The sequence below is a fragment of the Chinchilla lanigera genome, unplaced genomic scaffold, assembly GCF_000276665.1.
Source record: "Chinchilla lanigera isolate Chin_1 unplaced genomic scaffold, ChiLan1.0 scaffold00074, whole genome shotgun sequence".
Classification (NCBI taxonomy): domain Eukaryota; kingdom Metazoa; phylum Chordata; class Mammalia; order Rodentia; family Chinchillidae; genus Chinchilla; species Chinchilla lanigera.
In genome coordinates this window covers 532,618-549,194 of record NW_004955475.1, presented here as the reverse complement: position 1 = coordinate 549,194, position 16,577 = coordinate 532,618, and the positions used below count along the sequence as shown (strand labels likewise).

Below are 16,577 nucleotides of genomic sequence, written 5' to 3'. Positions count from 1 at the left end.
AACAATTTGCCTCTTGAGACACACATGGTGTGAAAGTATGTCAACATCAAACATAATTTAGCATTTTCTAACATTTAGTAGCCTTTCTTAGTAACTTTTAAAGGAAAACATTTCCCCTTTTTCAGTGCTGGCATGGAATTCAAGGCCTCACATGTGCTGGTTAAGTATTGTACCACTGAGCTACATCCCCAGGCTAAAATACTACCTTAATATAGGTTCAGACCACTAGCCATACTTAACTTGAAAATAGTTCAATAGAAACTGCTAAACAAAGTAAATAAAAAACTACTGGAATTTAAAAACTACCAGCAAGGTTATAATGAACAAACTGTTCATCCTTTGAAATTTATTGTCCAATGGAAGTATAAATAAACTGTAGTACTAGCGATGTCCTATACAGCAGTAAAAAGTGGCAGTTGTATGTAACATGCACAATCTCAAGCAAAATTTTTCAAGAATTAAATATAGTGTGATACCTGTTTAAAAGTTGCCAGATGAAGTAGCAGGAGTGCAAGACTAGTCTATGCAACATACGAAAACCGGTCTCCAAAAGTTGAAAAGTAAAACACGTATGTATTAAGAATATGCAAACCCTTGTTAGGAGAATTACAAAATCCTACATGGTGTTCGAGATGAGCTATGAGGCGATGGGGTAAATAAGCATGCATCTGGGAATCCATATGGCACAGAAGACTTAATTGCTAACGTCTCTGTTGAGTTTTTGTTTTAGTTTTCTGAGGCAGGGTCTCACTATAGTCCAGGCTGGCCTTGAGCTCACTAGCCCACGCTGGCTTCAAACCTGCAGCAACCCTCCTGCTGCAACCTGTCAAGTGCTGGGATTGCAGGTGTGCACGCCATGCCCAGCCGTTGCTAACATTTTGCAGTATTTCTTTGGATGGTGTTTGGCACATCGGTATTTCTTTATAATACTATCTACTGTGGTACTTTGTAATGACTACAATGCTTCGCAATACCTTTTTTAAAAACGGTTATTTCTAGGTATCTTCCCCAAAAAGCGAAAGGTATCAGGCTACAGTGATACAGCTATACATAATGGACTATTACTTGGTTATAAAGAAGGACGAGTTCGAGCCATTTGTATGAAAGTGGATGCACCTGGCAAATATGTTGAGTGAAGAAAATCAGACACACAAGCTTAAATACCTATCTCATTTGAATAAGGAGGTGTAAAATTGCATAATAAAGAATGGACAGAAGGAGATAAGAGGATGGGTCTTTTGCAAATGGGAAAGGCTCCAAGAGACAAGGCAAAGAGAGGAATAGGAAGGAGAAATAAGAATAAAGATATGTACAGGAACCTAGTAACCTTAATGGATGTAAGTAAACATGTCAAACATGAGCCAAGTTTAATATCAATAAGAATGAAAAGGAGGGAAGGAGATTTTTTAAAAAACAAGCTGTATTTTGTGCATATATCTGCTTCCCAAGATGATGGTAAACTGCATGTAATATGAACATGTACTACTAATAAAAGACAGCTCAAGCTGGTATCAAAAGTTGCAGGCTCTGAGTAGCTGGGACCACAGGCATACAGCACCATATCCAGCCTCCCATTTTGTGAGATATCGAATTTATTAAATTTCACAACACAGAGGCTGAAATATTGCTCAGTGGTAGATCACTTGCCTACCATTTGTGCAGTCCTCAGCTCAATCCCTAGCATCACACGCACAAAGAAACTTTCACAGGGTCTTTAAGGTAGGTGCCAGGTGAGATGTTAGTCCTATATTGTAGATGAGGAAATCAAGACTCACAAAAACATTTTTAAGCACTGTCAAATAATTAAGTGATTATAATTACAGAGCAATTTCATTTCTGCCACTAGCACAGTAATAGGCTTAATTCCTCGTAAAGGCTAATTAATAGCTGTTTGCACAATATGATTAAACATGCCTTTCTTGCCCCCTAAAAATTCCCTCCTCTGTGCATTATAGTTACCACTATCTACTTATTAAAACAATCCCTTTAACTGGGCATAGTGGTGCACACTTGTAGTCCCAGCACTCTTGGAGGCTGAAGCAGGAGGATCACAAGTTCAAGCCCAGCCTGAATTTAGTAATTTAGCAAGAATTTCCTTGCCTCAAAATTAAAAATAAAACTGGGTGTGGTAGTGCACACCTGTAATCCCAGCACTGGGAAGCTGAAGCAAGAGGATTGCAAATTCCAGTCCAGCCTGGGCAATTTAGGGACTTAGTAAGACCCTGTCTGCAAAAAAATGGGCCGGGAATATAGCTCAGTGCTCAGGCCCTGAGTTCAATCCCCAGAAATAGACAAAGAAAAAGAAAAAAGAAAAAGAGAAAGAGCAAGCTAGAAAGCTAGCTCAGTGTGAAGGCCTGGAGTTCAGTCCTCAGTACTGCCGAAAAAAAGTCATCTCTTTCAAGTAGAGTACCATATAATATATCACATTAAGTTAGACCATTTTAAGAATAAAAGGGTGTTATTACACTGAGGGTGTAGCTCAGAGCACTTGCCTAGCATGCACAAGGCCCTGGGTTTCATTCCTAGCACTACAAAAAATTATCATTATGCGGGGCAATAGATATCAACAAACCAGATAAACTTGGATGTATGGGGCTACTCTGTACTTGGAGGAATATCTGGGAAAACATCATCACTCATCATAAATATTAAAAATAAAAACTCTATTAGTATTGGGAGGGGGAAAACTAGCAGTCTAATCTGCACTTCACACTAAATAAATTTCAAATGGATGAGTCAAGAGTGTGAACTTATTTTTTAAGTACAAAATGAAAATAGAGACAAATAACTGATCGGGGATATAGAAAATTTTGCTAAGGCTAAAAACTGCAGAAGACATCATATAATGGAAAACAACAATATAGTCAGCTACTAAAACATTAGAGATGGCATGAATAGATTTAAAAGGTAACAGCAATCTAGGAAAAAATACATCTCTAGCGGAATGGTTAGTTCTTCATAAACATATGTGTGTGTTTCACTTACAAATCACTAAGAAACTTCCCTAAAGAGAAACACACAAGGATATGAAGAGACAATTTACAAAAGAAGAAATACAAATGAGCAATAAGCATATAAAGATGCTTGCCTTGTACACTGATTAGCTTTCCTGTCACTAGTACTAAGTACCTGACATCTAAAACTTAAGGAAAATGGGTTGATTTTTGTCTTATGGTTTCAGAGGTTTCAGTCCACGTGTAGTTGACTTGAAGGCATAAATGGCATTGTGGAAGGGCTCAGGGGAGGCAAGCTGCTCAACCCACAGCATCGAGGAAGCAGAGCACAGGGGAAAAGCACCAGTGACATTTACCCCCCAAAAGCACACCCCCAGTGACCCACATCCAACTGAATCCCACTTGTATAACAGCACATTCAGCTATGAACATCAGTGAATTAATCCACATGAGTATAGTGCTCCATGACCCAGTCACCTTGCTAGAAGTCTCTTAACCCAGTCAAATGGACAAGCGGTTACATCATGCCTTCAATTATTATCACCTCTGTAATAATCAAAGATCATTGCATGCTCAATGAAAACCACTTACCAAACTGAAATTCTGTGTGTTTGTGTGAGAAACTGACACTACTTTCATTTGCTTTATGATGCTAGGGGTGGAACTGAGGGTCTCAACATGCTAGGCACATGCTGTACCACCGAGCTACACCCCCAGCCTGGGACTACCCTTCTGATGTGTAGTCTTGTAATACCAGTGCAGGAAAAGAATAGCAGCTCTTGACTCCTGGTAGTTGTCACCACACATGCAGATGTCCTCCTACTGAATAGGAACAATTTTACAGGGATGTCAACATCAGACAGGGTCACTCTGTGAGCAAGATGGATCAAGACAAAATTGAGACCACTCCATAACAACGTCCGAACACATACAGAAACACTGTCCAAACCACAAAAAATAATCAAACATCCCCTGTCCTGACAAATGTGAGTGGCTGGTACTTACTTTACCAATTGCACCTTTAGCATCTCTATAGATTGCACTCTATGCCCAATCATAAAATTAAATCCACTTCTGGCTAGGAGTCAATTACAGCAAAACCATTTCCTTAAATCCTCTCCCAAAACACCCAACACAAACCCAAATCCTCATACATGTTTTGTAACACCCACTTCCTGAGATGTCCACATGGTTCTCCATGGTATGCATTCCTTCCCACTGCAAAGAGTAACAAATCCAACTTGTTCAACTCAGGGAATCTTCACATTCCTGGTCTGGCTGCAGGACAATGACACTATGAACACCCTTAACATGCACATAGTCAGGTACCAAGAGCTGAAATGTTTTGACTGGCAGACATAGTGTGTGTGTGTGTGTGTGTGTGTGTGTGTGTGTGTGTGTGTAAGAATATGAATGGTCTGAAGTGGGACATATTTTCTCTAGATCCAGTCCCCACCACTTCCTGTTATGGCTTGTACCCTCCTGGTTTGTTCACCATTCATTGAACAAGCACTTATCTGTGTACCTACTACGTGCCAGGCTGGGGCTAGAGGAGTGAATACATCAGACATAAATTTCTGTTACCAAGAAGCCACCAATATAATGCGCAAGGCAGACAACAAAGTATGTCAAGGAATGATGTATTTTCTTCTCCAAAGAAAAATAAAACAAAGTGAAAAGATCATTGAGGGGGAAGGCTATTTTAGCTGGTGTGGCCAGAAGACCTCTCCAAGAAGGCGATATTTGAGCATAGAAGACCTGCTTGGGAAAAAAGAAGACTGTAAGTCACTGGCAGGTCTCAAGGAAAAGCATTCCAGGCATAGGAAGCGCCATCTGAGATCTCTCCAGATGCTGTGGAGACTGGGTCAGAGGGGCAGGCATGGAGGCAGGAAAAGCCTTATGAGGCTGCTGTTGCCTTCTTCTAGGCAGGCCAGGAGTAACCTGTCAAAACTCTCGACAGAGTCCCTAATATGACATAAGGGTATTGTTAAAGGGATAGGAAACTGGGAATCTGGGGTGAGCCAGAGACTCCTTCTTGCTGCCTGAAAGATTTTTGTCTTCTTATTATTGTGTTTTTATTGCATATTTTTCAGTGTGGGGCTGCATATCTACTATTGAAAATCACCTTGCTTCAGTGGACACAGCTTTGCTCCCCACTTTGGTTTTTTTTTGGCGGGGGGTTTTTTTTTCGGGTACTGGGAATCAAACTCACAACCTTGCGCTTGCCAGGCAGGCGCTGTGCCGCTGAGCTAAATCCCCAGCCCTGCTCCCCACTTTGTAGATGTAATCCTCAGGAACTGGAAGCAACCAGTCCAGTTGTACAAGTGCATGGTAGTCAGGCCTTCCCCTATGCATCCTCCTGATTTTCAGGGCTTCCTCAGTTGTAGTGCAAAAAGTCCTGCTTCCCAAATCACTGGTTGGTCCCAGGTCTTGGACAGTCACCTTTCAAGAGTAAGGCAACCATACTGATATCTTCAAAGTGGCTTCTCATGAAAACAGATATAGACATGCAATACTGGTCAACCAAAGACTTATTGACAGTTTCTTTCAGCATAGAAATAGAACCATTGTTAATTCCCTACCACTTTGTTTGTAACTCTGAATTATCTGTACTGTGCTTGTGATATGTTGTAAAATGTTGTATGTCTGTTAATGTTTCCCTCCTTTTATCTTTAAAATAAAAAATTTTAAAAAAAGATAAAAAAAAAAAATTAAAAAAAAAAAAAAAAAAAAAAAAAAAAAAGAGTAAGGCAACCAGTGCAGCTGGGAGCAAAGGTCAGGGTGTAGCCACTTCTCAGGGCACAGGAGGCCTCCAGCCAAAAACTCAGCATGACCTTGTCCCAGGTGAGATCTGCCTTGCAAACTGAGAGCTATACACAGTCACCCAGGCGACACCCATAGCAGCTCAGCCCAAGGCGCTCCAACTCTTGGAACTTAAGGGTGTGTGGCTACTTGTGTGACTAGATGTTAGCTGGTGTCTGGATGTCCCCCCAAAGCCTCGTGCAGTCATGGGGCAGGCTTCTAGAGATTATGATCGATCCATGGTCTAATTCTGGGATTATGGGTGTGAGTGCTATACCAGCCGTGGGGCAGGTAGCTTGCATACAATATAAGGGAGGGAAAGAGGCTTGCTCTCCCTGCTGCTGCTCCTCCCTTTTGCTCTTGTTGCTTTTGCTGTTTTCTGCCGCCATGAACTGTTGTTGTCCCTGCCATGTGCCACTCTGCCTTGGAGCCAGCCAAGTATGGACTGAAACCTCCACAGACTGTGAGCTAAATAGACCTTTCCTTCCTTAGTTCTGGGTGTCAGGTATTTTGTCCCAACAATGAGAGAAAAGTAACAGAGACACCAGATAACTTGAATAACGAAGGATTCTTACTGTCTGGGAGGTTGTGTGTAGGTTTAACTGCAAGTAATTGTGTAGGATTGGGTGTGACTGTGTACCTGGCTATTGTGTGCAACCGAATTGGCTTGCATGAACATGGCAGGTGATGTTGTGTGGTTGTGGTTCTAGGAGTGTCCTGGATCTGGTGTCTTGAATCATTGTGGTTGTGTTACCAAATAACTATCATGAGAGTTGGCATTAGAGGGTGTGTCTGTTTCTGGGACAAGAGTGTGTCTGTCTTTGTGTGTGTGCACGCACACATTTGCCTGGGATTGTTTAGATATTTGGAACTGGCTTTCCTGTGTCCAAAATTGTCCCTGTGTCCTGAGGACTCTCTAGGCTTATCTGTGACTCTTTTTAGTGATGAGGCCAGTGGGTCCTGGAATCAGATTGGCCTGGGTGCAAATCTTAGCTCTGCCAATTTTGGCCACATAGCCTCAGACAAGGTCTCTGTTCCTCAGTTTTCTCATCTGCAAAACACAAATCCTAATTATTTCTGTCTAGTAGAGCATAAAATTAGGTAATACTTACCTAGTGCTCAGCACAGTGCCTGATGGTATACAGGAAGCACTGGGTAAACATTAACTTATATTAACACATGGCTGTGCCTGCAGGAGGGTGCACTTGTAATTCTGCCTTTCAAGATCATGCATCTTTGTGTGGCTCTTGTGGATTTCATTAGTTAATACATATTAATTGAACACCTTTTAGATACCAGGCACTAAAAAAAAAAAAAAAAAAAATAGATACCAGGCACTACACAAGACAGTTATAGAAAAAAAAAGTCACAACATTTGGATCAACTACTATCTTCAGGATCTGGCCACAGTGACTACCTTTAACACTGGAGATGTACTTGATGAACAAAATGATATACAGGAATGTCTTGCAGGGAAGTGCAAAATGTTTTTCAGGAAATAGTTGGAGATGACTTAAATCAATGGGTAACTAGTTACACTCATTACAGTCCTTCCTCATCGTGCCCTTTAGACTACTTGCTTTCAGTAATCTCTCACCCTCCTATTTCTTGACTCTTCTGTCCCATTGATCTATGTATCATTCTTGATGCCAATACCACACTGTTTTGATTACCATAGCTTTATAATAAGCCTTGAAATGAGGTAGTATTAGGCCCTCCAACTTTGTTCTTCTCTGAAACATAGTTTTGGCTGCTCTAGATACTCTGCATTCCATATGAATTTTGAAATAAGTTTATAAATTTTACACCCCTTCTGGTATTTTAATTGTGATTTCATTGAATTTATAGATCAATCTGAGGAGAACTGACTTTGCAATAATATTGAGTTTTCCATTCTGTTGACCTGGCACATCTTTCCATTTATTTAAGTCTTCTTTCACTTCTGTCATCAATATTTGGTCAGGCTCAAGAACCTGCAAGCCTTTTACCAAATATTTCCCTAATTATTTCATATTTTTGTGGTATAGCAAATGGCATTGCACTTTATTTCTGATTTCTATTTGTTGATAGTGCATAGAAATACAATTGATTTTTTGTATTAAACATGTATTTCTGCAACCTAACTAAACTTATTTATTAGTTCCTGTAACTTTTTATTTGTAAATTCCATGGGATTTTCTACACAGATCGTGTCGTGTGACAATAATGAGTTTGTACATTTCTTTGCAATCAGTCTGCCTCTTATGTCTTTTTCTGGCCTGGCTAGAATCTGTACTACATTCTTAAACAGAAATTGTGAGAACAGGTAAACTTGCCTTTTTCCTGATCTTAGAGTGAAAATACTTTTACCCTTAAGAATGAAGTGCCAGGAGATAACTTAGTGGCACAGCACGTGCCTGGCAAACGCAAGGTCCTGAGTTTGATTCCTGGTACCAAAAAAAAAAAAAAAAAAAAAAAGAATGAAGACAGCTGTAGCTTTTACATAAGTGTTGCTTTACAAGTTTAGGGAAGTTCCTTCTATTCCTAATTTTTTTTTCATGACAGGATCTTGCTATGTAATTCAGGCTGGCCTTGGTCTCACTATGTAGCCCAGCCTGGCCTCAGACTCTTGGTGATCCTCTTGTTTCAGCCTCCTGAGTCCTGGAATTACAGGCATGCACTACCACACCTAGCCTAATTTTCTAAGAGTTTGGTTTTCTTCAGTGAGGAATGAGGTTACATGTTTGCTTCAGCAGCACATATGCTAAAAATATGAATGATGTTAGGTTTTATCAACTACTTTAGTGGCTTAAATGGAGGTAATCTTATGGTTTTCCTAATCAGTTCATTAATATGGTGAGTTATAATGATTGATTTTCAAGTGTTAACCAATCTTGTATTCCTAGAATAAGCTCTACTTGATCATGAGGAATTGTCCTTTTTATATATTAGATTAGATTAGATTAGATTTGCCCAAATTTTGTTAAAAATTTGAATGTCTATGTTTATGAGAGATATTTGGTCTATCGTTTTCTTGTAATGTTTTGGTTTTGATATCAGGATCAGAGTAATGTTGAACTCATAGAAGATGTTGTGGAAACATTCCCTCTGTGGTAGGCAGAATTGTAAGACAGTCATCAAGAACCCCAGCCCCTGCTGTACACCTTGTCCTAGTTATTTAATTAAATATAAGTTTAGCTAATGTTGACCTTCAGGTAGGACTAGTCAGGTGTGTCTGACCCAATCCTCTGAGCCCTTTAAATCTGGCTGTAGAAGTCAGAGAAAAGAAGGATAAAATGTATGACGTGCAATTAAAAAATATGTTGTGCATTTAAATTTTTAAAATTTATTACAGTAAAAGACGCATTACCTTTAATTCCCTCAAAATACTCCCCCTCAATTTGAAAACCTTTATGCCACCATTCTTGCCACTTTCTGAAGCAGTTCTGAAAGTCCTCTTTTATGAATATCTTAAGTTATGCTATCACAGCAGCCTTGATGTCCCAAGTCCATTCAAAACATTTATCCTTCATGGTCATTTTGCCTTTGAGGAAGAGGCAGAAGTTGCACAGTATTAGATCTGGTGACTAAGGTGTAAGAGAACCCACCATAATATTTTTATGACCCTGCCTTTTTGTTGCACAACACTTGTCAACAGCATTTACCATATTTTTTATCACACCTTATAAATACACTAATGAAAGAGAATGTCTAGAACTGCTTCAGAAAGTGATGAGGATGATGGGATAAGTGTGTTCAAAGTGAGGAGGATTAATGGCATTATGTCTTTCACTGTAATAAATTTTTCAAAAAAAACTTTTAATGTTCATCTTACTTTTTGATTATCCTTGTTTGACACACTGTCCTGCATTGAAGACAGAGGAAACCACATGGAAGAGGATGTGGGTGAGCTCTAAGAAGTGAGAACAGGGCCTGGGGATTTAGCTCAGCCGCACAGCGCCTGCCTGGCAAGCGCGAGGTTGTGAGTTTGATTGCCGGTACCGGAAAAAAAAAAAAAAAGAAAGAAATTAGTAGAAGTGAGAACATCCCTGGCCAACAGCCATCAAGAAAACGGGGACTCAGTCCTGTAACTGCAAAGAACTGAATTTTGCAAAAATGAACTAGGAGGCATACTTTTCTCCAAGCCTGCAGACAAGAACTCAGCCTGACCAGCACCTTGATTTTAGCATTGTGATACCATGAACAGAGAACACAACGTTGTTCTGGACTTTGATCCACAGAAACTGAGAAAATAACTGGACAGTTTTTCTTTTTTAATTTTAAAGAAAAGGAAAATAAACAATAAAAGCAACGGTATAAAATTTCAAAACAAAGTGGTAGGAGAGTAACAATGGTTAGTACACTGCATATTGTCATCTTCAAACTAGTTGTACTGCTTCCCTTTCAGTTTTATTAAAGAGTTTGAGGAGTAGTGCTACTAAATCTTCTCTAAATTTCTTGTAGAATTCAGCAGTGAATCCATCAGGACCTGGGCTTTTCTTTGTTTTAAAATTTTTAATTACATTTTAAATTTTATTGACTGATATTGGTTTATTCAGAATATTTATGTCTTCTTGATTCACCTTTGGTAATTTGGACGTATCTAGGAATCTGTCCATTTGTTCTGTGTTTTTCATCCCATGAGAATAAAGATTTTCAAAGTAAGTATTGATGATTTTCTGAATTTCTACAGGATCCTTTTCATTCCTCATTTCATGAATTTGAGTCCTTTCTTTCCTTTCTTTGATAATATTGGCTAAGGGTTTATCAATTTTATTTATTCTTTCAAAGAACCAACTCTTTGATGCATTAATTCTTTGTATTGGTTTTGTAGTCTCAACTGTGTTAATTTCTGCTCTGATCTTTATAATTTCCTCCCTTGTGTGGGTTTTGGGCTTGTTTTGGTCTTCTTTGTCTAGAACCTTGAGGCATTAGGTTGCTTATTTGTGCTCCTTCTGTTTTCCCAGTGTTAGAATTCACCCCTCTAAATTTCCCTCTTAGGACTGTTTTCATTGTGTCCCACAGGTTTTGCTATGTTGTATCTGCATCTTCATTTAATTGTAGGTGTTGTTTAATGTCTTCTTTAATTTCATGTGTGATGCAGTGGTTGTTCAGGAGGGTGTTATTTAATTTCCATGTGTTTATGGAGCTTTTGCAGTTTCTTTTACCATTAATTTCTAATTTCATTGCACTACAGTTGGATAGTATGCATGAGATAATTTTAATTCCTTTGCATTTACTTAAGTATGTTCTGTGGGCTAATGTATGGTCTGTTTTAGAGAATGTCCCATGTGTAGCTGAGAAGACTGTGTATTCTGAATTTGTTGGGTGGAACATTCTGTAAACATGAACTAAGTCCATTTGTTCACAGGTTTGGTTCAGTTCTGGTATTTCCTGATTTTTTGTCTCGCCGATCTATTTGTGATAGTGTGGTATTAGGATCCCCCATTAGAGTAGTGTTATTGTTCATTTGATTTTTCATGTCTATTAATATTTGTCTGATATAGTTCAGTGCTTCCATATTTGGTGCATAGATATTTATGATTGTTATTTCCTCCTCTGGAAGTTTTCCCCTAACAAGTATGTAACGACCTTCTTTATCTCTTTTGATCATTCTTGGTTTGAAATTCACTTTGTCTGCAAACAGAATAGCTACCCCTGCTTTTTTCTGGGTTCCTGTCACATGGAGTATTGTTTTCCATGCTTTGACTTTCATTCTATGAATTTTGTACCTTTAACCATAGGAGCAAATCTGCAATTATACTGCAGAACAGATCATAAATTGGGAGCTTGTATGCAAAGTGTTTCCCCTTGGTGGAGTGGCTTTACCCTGTGGTGGGGAAACTTAAGAAAGATAGTCAATAAAACAAAGATAATTGAAAAGGAAGTAGAAGCCAGGCTGGAGGACAAAGGATGATCACACAAGCTTTGAGAAACAGAGAAGAGGGGAGAAGAGAAAGAATGAAGGAGTAACCAAGGGATTCTCTGAACTTGGTCTCTGTGTTTGGGAAGGGGATTATATTTCTGTGGCTGGAGTTCTCCCCAGTCATTTAGAAAAGAGAGGAAAAAAAGATAAGAAAAAAGAAAAGAAAACAGAAAAAGAGAAAAAAGGAAGCCCCACCTACCTGCTTCTATTCTGTGTGTCTTTGTTCCCAAGCACAAGGCTGGTTTACCTAAATTACCACCTGTTCACTGATACTGTCACTGTTGCTTCTGACAGTTTCACACAGCTAGTCTCATCTGTCCGTCCTGTGCACACTGGCTGAGGGCCCTACTGTGTGGCTGGTGTTCCTGCAGGTCTCTCTGTCTTCTCACACAGTTCACCTGAATGTCAGCAGTAGGGAAAGGAGGGGCTGCTCTCTAGGCCTTCCCACACTGTTCACTTAGATCCCGGCAGCCACAGTGAGAGGGGCTGGTCTCTGGGCTTTCCCTTGCTGTTCACTTGGAGTCCACAGCCACAGTGGGAGGGGCCGGTCTGGGCGGTGTTCACCTGGATCCCAGGGAGGGTGGAGCGATAGAGAATTAATACACTCCTCTTCCATTTCCTCAAAGAGTTTATGTACATCTGCTACTAGTTTTTTTCCTTAACCGTTTGGTCCATTTCATAAATGATGCCATCTGGGCATGGGGCTTTCTTTGTGGGAAAGTTTTAAATTACAGAATAAATTTCTTTAAAGACACAGGGCTATTCAAGCTTTCTTCTGGCGTAAGCTTTAGTAGCTTGCATCTTTAAAAAATATGTCCAGTTATATTGTCAAATTTGTGAGCGTAAAGCTCTTTATAATACCTCTTTATGATCTTAACTTCTTTAAGGTCTGTAATGCTGTCTCCCATCTCATTCCCGATGTTAGCCTTTTAGGTCTTTGCTCCTTTTTCCTTCATTATTTTGGTTAGAGGTTTATCAATTTTACTAATCTTCCCCCCAAAACCAGATGTTGGTTTCTTTTATTGATTGATTGATTGATTTTTTGAGACAGTCTCACTATGTAGTTCATGCTGGCCTTGAACTTACTACATAGCCAAGGCTAGCCTTGAACTTGCAGCAGTTCTGCCTTAGCCTCCCAAGTGCTGGGATTACTGGGCACCATTATGCCCAGATGTCAGATGTTGGTTTAATTTTTCTGTATTGCTTTTCTGTTTTCTACTTCAGTTATTACTGCTTTTATCTTTATTTCCTTTCTACTGCTTACTTTGAGGGTTTTTTTTGTTTGTTTGTTTTGGTTTTTTGTCCTTTTGAGACAGGGTCTCACTATGCAGTTCAGGCTGGTCTTGAGCTCACTTTGTAGCCCAGGCCTCAAACTCACAACAATCCTACCTCAGCTTCCCGAGTGCTAGGATTATAGGCATGCACCACCACGCCCAGCTTACTTTGAGTTTAATGTCCTGTCTTTATCGTCATTTCTTTTAAAGTAGAAGCAGACATCATTGATTTAAGATCATTTTTCTTTTCTAATATGGTGTGGGGGGGTTGGTTTTGGTTTTGATTTTTGTGGTGTTGGGAACAGAACCTAAACTTCACACAGGTTAGCTAAGTGTTCTGCCACCATGCTACATCTCAGCCCTCTAATATGAACTTTTAGTTGTTCCTTTGTTGGTTTGGTTTGGTTTGGTTTTGGTTTTGATTTTTTAAGTCAGGGTCTTGCCATGTAGTTCAGGCTGTCCTTAAACTCACTGTTAGCGCAGGCTGGCCTCGAACTTGCTGCGATCCTCCTGCCCCAGCCACCCAAATGCTGGGATTATAAGCATGCACTACCACATCCAACTAATATGAACATTTAATGCTATAGATTTCTAAGTACTCATTTTGCTGCATCCCATCAATTTTGATACATTGTTTTCATTTTAATTCAAATCAAAATACTTTCTATTGCCTCTCAACTTCAAACCTACCCTTTTTGCCTGCTCTGTGAAAATGTAGCATTCTTTAGCCATTTTTCCTTTGCCAGCTGTACTGAAGCTTGCTCAGTAGAGGGTGCTAGAGGAAAGACATAAAAACAAAAGGGGGTTCTTGGATTCCTGTGCTAACTTGGCAGGCTTCTGTTACCTGGCTTTCCTAGTATCAGATTCCTACGGCACTCACAGCTTTTCTACTGCCTAGTTTTTCAGTGCATAGCAGCCAGCAGACCCCAGTAACAAGCAGCTTTTCCCTTCTCCCACCCCCAAGCACTTGCTGTCAGGCAGTTAGTTAGCAGAGAGTCTCTGGGTCCTGTAGCACTCAGCTTCTCAGGTCTCCACCGCCTGCAGTACCTGGAGGCCATCAGCATTGAACAGTGAACAGCTTTCTCTAGCACTGTGGTGGGCAGGTTTCGTGAGAATAGATTTCTAACAAGTCCCACCAAGTATAGCACCACGATAATTTCTTTGGTATTGGGTAAGATAAGCCATGCCTCCTTTAACAAGGTGTTATGGCTGATACATTGTGTCAGCTTGAGAAGTTTAGAAGGTTAAGTAACTCAGCAGTGGGCCAGGGTCCTTCCTCACTTTGTAAACATCCTGAGGCTGTGCAAGAGGAGGGCCTGGAGTTGGTGTGGGTGTAAAGGACCCCCTCTAGGGTGGAGAGCCTGGTTACAGTACAAGGGAGGAAGAGAGGCTTGTTTATCCTCTTTTGCTCTTGTTGCTTTTGCTGCCTTCTGCCTCCTTGAACTGTTGCCCCTGTGCCATGCCACCCTGCGTGGGAGCCAGCTGAGTATGGACTGAAACTTCCACAAACTGTGAGCTAAGTAAAGCTGTCCTTCCTTAATTTTGGGTGTTGGGTATTTTGTCTCAGCAATGAGAGAAAATAATCAAGACACAAGATAAAGACTTCAACCTCGTAGGTATTCTATCATGCCCTAGGGATGATTAATGCTCCTTTTACTGTATATGCTATTCTTTATTCTTTAGAATTCTCTTTACCTCTTACTACACAATCCTTCATTATTCTAGTTCCCTTCTATAGGTAATTCCTAGTTTTAAATTCTCCCTGTTCAGCCAGGGGAAATTGTACACACCTGTAACCCCAGCACTGGGAGTTGGAGGCAGGAAGATCACAAGTTCTAGGCCAGACTAGGCTACACAGTGAGATCCAGTCTAGAAAAAATAAAATAAAAATAAACTCTTCCCGTTCAAATTATTGTGTCATCATTTCTTCTGAGAGGACTCAGATTGATACAGAATTGTTACCAGGAGTGACCCCAGGAAATACACGTGCAAAGGTGAGACTCTGGGATTGGTTTGCTCATGCCTCTGGGCTTCAGCACAGTACTAAACTCTTCGGCAATAAAAAATGGATGCTAATAATCAGCGGTATGCAGAGGCACTCAGATTAGTCCACCTGTGGTTCATTGTGATACAGTGCCAAGTGAAGCACATGCCTTGAGAACCCAGATGGCTGCTGCACTTGACCAGTGTGGCAGTAATCATGACTAAGAACTGTGTTGCGGGGTGGGCCGTTTTAAATTCACTTGAGCCCCTATAAAGAGAAAGTGACAAGCTTAAGTCCAGTAACTTCTCAGCTCAAGTCACAGTTTAAGAATCAGAGAGCTTTTGGGGCCGGGGATATAGCTCAGTGGCATAAGCACCTGCCTGGCAGGTGCAAGGTCCTGAGTTCGATTCTCGGTACCAAAAAAAATAAAAAAATAAAAAACAGCAAGAATCAGAGAACTTTCGTGATGCCTAAAAGTAGCACTTACTCCTTGTAACTACAGCGTCAATATTGCTGAAAATCAAACAACATTTAATTGTGGAAGTTGCTCGGTTGCAATGAAAATTGAATTCATAGTCTTTGTTAAGTTTCTCATGTGAAACTAAGGGCACTGATCGATAAAGAGTGGGATCCTGGAACTCGCAGTCAGGACATCTGTTTAGTCCCTGTCTTGGTTACTTTTCTCTCATTGCTGACACAAAACACCTGATGCCAAGAATTAAAAAAGGAAAGGTTTATTTAGCACAGTTTGTGGAGGTTTTGGTCCATATTTGGCTGGCTCCAAGGCAGAGTGGCACAGGGAAGAGGGCAACAGTTTATGGAAAACAGCAAAAGCAGCAAGGGCAAAAAGGGAGGAGCCACAGAGAGCAAGCCTCTTTTCATCCCTTATATTGTATGCAAGCTACCCGCCCCAGGGTGGGTATAGTACTCACCCATAATCCCAGCATTGGACCATGAATCAATCATAAACTGTAGAAGCCCATAGCATGACTGCATGAGGCTTTGGGGGCACATCTAGACACAAACCATAGCATTCCACCCCTGGTCTCCCCAAGACTCATCTACATCCCTTTATGCAAAAGACATTTTAGTCCTTCTCTAAGAGTTGCCAAAGTCCTAACAGTTTTAGCATTGCTGAAAGGTCCAAGTTTCAAGTTCCCTTCAAGATGTAAGGCAAACTCTTAGCTGTGAGCCCCCGTACAAATGAAGAATTAAATGCTTCCAACATTTAATGGCAAAAAATAAACATTACAAAGAACTGAAGACATCATACCACAGCGATATATGTGCACCCGTGTTGATAGCAGCATAATTTGTTATAGCTAAATCTTGGAAACAACCCAGATGCCCATCCACTGAGGAATGGATAAAAAAGTTGTGGTATTTTTATACAATGGAGTATTACTTAGCTATTTAAAAAGATAAACTAGAGTCTTTTGTAGGTAAATGGATGCAACTAGAGACCATACTCATATGTGAAATAAATCAGACTCACATGTGTAAAATATTTCACCCCTAGTATAAGAATCTGAAAGAATAAATAAAATCTGAAGGATACAATAGATATTGGGAAAGGGACAGGAAACTGCTCAAACAGGAAGGAACAACTTGGATGAAGGAGCGAAGAGAAAAAAGAAATAAAGAAGAGGAAAAAAATA

The 16,577-nt window shown here is 40.2% G+C and overlaps 1 long non-coding RNA gene across 3 annotated transcripts in view; it reads right to left on the bottom strand.

Annotated features, from left to right (window-relative positions):
• Positions 1-16,577, bottom strand: part of LOC102017330 — a 30,597-nt gene that overhangs the window by 1,348 nt on the left and 12,672 nt on the right. Inside the window, exons 2-3 of one of the 3 annotated variants that reach the window (XR_001230751.1) lie at positions 6,869-7,058; positions 3,132-4,715 (exon numbers count right to left, since the gene is read on the bottom strand). This is a non-coding gene — a long non-coding RNA (uncharacterized LOC102017330). Of the gene's footprint in view, positions 1-3,131; positions 4,716-6,868; positions 7,059-16,577 lie in introns of those variants that run through there. The other 2 variants (XR_001230750.1, XR_001230752.1) reach the window with 2 other exon arrangements.